This window comes from Myotis lucifugus, unplaced genomic scaffold, assembly GCF_000147115.1.
Source record: "Myotis lucifugus unplaced genomic scaffold, Myoluc2.0 scaffold_233, whole genome shotgun sequence".
Taxonomy (NCBI): Eukaryota; Metazoa; Chordata; class Mammalia; order Chiroptera; family Vespertilionidae; genus Myotis; species Myotis lucifugus.
The window spans coordinates 1,934,097-1,937,878 of NW_005871281.1; the positions used below are offsets into that span (position 1 = coordinate 1,934,097).

General features: G+C 38.6%; 1 pseudogene; it reads left to right on the forward strand.

Moving 5' to 3' along the window:
- Positions 1 to 582, forward strand: part of LOC102431708 — a 1,791-nt pseudogene extending 1,209 nt beyond the window's left edge.
- The last annotated feature ends 3,200 nt before the right edge of the window (positions 583 to 3,782 follow it).

Sequence of the window (3,782 nt, forward strand, 5' to 3'; positions counted from 1 at the left end):
GGTACTTCACATGATTTCAAGTATGGCCTGATGCCTGGCCCATCAAGTGATTTCAAGTATGGATTGTTGCCTGAATCTTGCCCAGAACAAGAAACTTTGGAAAATGGTGAATCATCTCTAAACATGAACAGGTTAAAATGCCCTCATTGTACCTATGTAGCCAAATGCAGACGAAAACTAAAAAGGCATTTGCTCATTCATACGGGAGTCAGACCCTTTAGCTGTGAGATTTGTGGAAAACTGTTTACTCGCAGAGAGCATGTAAAAAGACATTCCCTGGTGCATAAAAAGGATATTTAATACAAATGTATGGTGTGTAAGAAGATCTTCATATTAGCTGCCAGTGTTGGAATCAGACATGGATCTCGACGCTATGGTATTTGTGTAGAATGTGCAGATAAACCACGGCCAGGAAGGCAAGAAGGTGTAGATCAGGGACAGGAGACAGATTTCTCTCGGGATAAAGATTACAAGAACAAAGGGGAAGAACCCTAAGAAGAACTGGCTGACGAGGGAGAAGATCAAAACCACCCGTCATGATGGGACAAGTTGGGAGACGTCTGTATGTCTCAGGGTGATTAACTGGCCTACTCTGCACCTCAAGGATGCTGCATTGGGACGTAATATGAAGCGAAAATTTGAATTGTTGAACTTGAAGGCTTGCAAATATGGTACATGCTGGATGGTAGTTAAGTTGCTGTGAAAACTGTAGGGTCAAAGCCTTATAGCAAAATTTTTTTTATATTTGCACAGGACTGGACAGCAACCAACCTTGCGGTTGGATTACATGGAGTCCCCACATTTTCATCAGTTATCAAAATAAAAATATTTTTTATTTATAGGATATACAGTAACTCTTTGGGTCCTAATGAAAATGGATTACCTGTCTGTAAATAACTGACATTTACATACCAGTTTAACAGGAATGAAGAAAATCCAGTTATGAGAATACAGTAACAGCTGGCCCAACTACACTGTCCACCAAACCACTCAGGCTAGTTTGTACTAGTAGAGTTTTGTTTCTATTTTTATTAATTTTATTTTTTTTAATAAATATTTTAAGTGAGGGGCCTTTTCTACCCCATTGGTTGTACTTTTCTGTATTTTCCATTTTGATTTGCTTCATAAGTTAAACCAAGTCTCTTCTAGTCTTAGGTATTATTTCTCAATTTTGTGCTGATGGGCATGTTTATAAGAACTGGAGAGGTAATTTATTGGAATGAACTAATTGACTTCCTCCATTCCCCCTTCCTTTTTGACATGAATTTTACTACTTCAAAAACGAAGAATGATGTTGCAAAGTTACCGTGACGAAGTTGATAAATACCACTAAATGATTATGATTTAGAAGTCACTTCCTCTTGCTGCTCTAATCTGATAAAATGGTTCTATATGATGTTTTCTGACATGGTATTCGGTTTTGGGTATCTGTTACTTTGGCACTATTCTTGTTTGCCTTTTTTTTATTTTTGCCAGTGTACTATACCTCAGTCCTATTTGAAAAGACAGAAATCTGATTGAAAGAAGAGTCATAGAAGCAATAAGTAAAATGATTTGTTTTATGATTTATCCTCCATGTCCAGTTTGGTTAGCTTGTTATGCAATATAAGTGAACTATCAGGTTTTTACTCTTGTGCCCTTTTACCAAAAAAATATTGATCTTTTAACACATAAGTTTGCCACCAGAGGAGTTAAGGTTACTCCCAGTGTCATTCCTTCTTCGCCGACTCCGTCCACACCTTTGGGAACCCCTGGACCTGCTGGGGTTGGACCCAAACATGTCTCTTTAATGCATCCTCAGGGAGAACAGGTCCTTGTGGATGTGAGTTTCATTGAAGGTGGTGTCAATTCTACACGTTGTCATTGCACTTGTTAGATTCAAGCATCACTTACATGGAAAGAAAGGTGCTTTTTCAGTCAAACAAAAGTGAATAATATGGTAAAAACTTCTTGGGTTACTTTCCCAGAGTGCTTGGGACTCCCATGGAGATGGCTCATTTCAGTCATGTTGCTGCTGTGTAATCCTCCATAGAGACGGTAGCCTTTATCTCCCAATAATTCTGAATGTTGAAAAGACTGAGCAACTACTAGTTTTTTTGTTTTTTTTTATTTTTTTATTTTTTTTATTTTTTTTATTTTTCGCTAAAAGTATTACAAAGGGTATTACATAAGTGTCCTTTTTTCCCCCCACCCCTGACAAGCCCCTGTCCTCCCTTACCCCCCAGTGTCTTATGTCCATTAGTTATGGTTATATGGATGCATACAAGTCCTTCGGTTGATCTCTTACTCCCCTCCCTCCTGTCCCCCAACCCTCCCTGGCCTTCCCACTGCAGTTCGACAATCAGTTTGAGGCAGCTCTGCCACTGTATTTATTATTGTTCGAAAGTTTATAATGGTCTTAATTATCCACGAAAGAGTGAGATCATGTGGTATTTTTCCTTCATTGACTGGCTTGTTTCACTTAGCATAATGCTCTCCAGTTCCATCCATGCTGTTGCAAATGGTAAGAGTTCCTTCTTTTTAACAGCAGCATAGTATTCCATCGTGTAGATGTACCACAGTTTTCTAATCCATTCATCTACTGATGGGCACTTAGGCTGTTTCCAGATCTTAGCTATGGTGAATTGTGCTGCTATGAACATCTGGGTGCATATATCCTTTCTGATTGATGTTTCTGGTTTCTTGGGATATATTCCTAGAAGTGGGATCGCAGGGTCAAATGGGAGTTCCATTTCCAATTTTTTGAGGAACCTCCATACTGCCTTCCATAGTGGCTGCACCAGTCTGCATTCCCACCAGCAGTGCACAAGTGTTCCTTTTTCTCCACATCCTCTCCAGCACTTGTCGTTTGTTGATTTGTTGATGATGGCCATTCTGACAGGTGTGAGATGGTACCTCATTGTTGTTTTGATTTGCATCTCTCGGATGATTAGTGACTTTGAGCATGTTTTCATATGTCTCTTGGCTTTCTGAATGTCCTCTTTTGAAAGGTGTCTATTTAGATCCTTTGCCCATTTTTTGATTGGATTGTTTATTTTCTTTTTGTTAAGTTGTATGAGTTCCCTATAAATTTTGGAGATTAAGCCCTTATCAGATATGACGTTGACAAATATGTTTTCCCACGAGGTGGGTTTTCTTGTTGTTTTGTTGATGGTTTCTTTTGCTGTGCAGAAGCTTTTTATTTTGATGTAGTCCCATTTGTTCAGTTTCTCTTTACTTTCAACTGCCCTAGGAGCTGTATCAGTGAAGAAATTGTTTTGGCATATGTCTGAGATTTTGTTGCCTTTGTATTCTTCTAGAATTTTTATGGTTTCCTGTCGTACATTTAAGTCCTTTATCCATTTTGAGTTTATTCTTGTGTATGGTGTAAGTTGGTGGTCTAGTTTCATTTTCTTGCATATATCTGTCCAATTTTCCCAACACCATTTATTGAAGAGACTATCTTGGCTCCATTGTATGTTCATGCCTCCTTTGTCAAAAATTAATTGAGCATATTGGTTCGGCTAATTTCTGGACTCTCTATTCTATTCCACTGATCTATATGTCTGTTCTGTGCCAGTACCAGGCAGTTTTGAGAACAGTGGCTTTGTAATACAGCTTGATATCTGGCATTGAGATCCCACCTACTTTGTTCTTTCTCAGGATTGCTGCAGCTATTCGGGGTCTTTTTTTATTCCAGATGAATTTTTGGAGAGTTCGTTCTAGATCTTTGAAGAAGGCCATTGGTATTTTAATGGGGAGTGCGTTGAATGTATAGATTGCTTTGGGTAGTATAGACATTT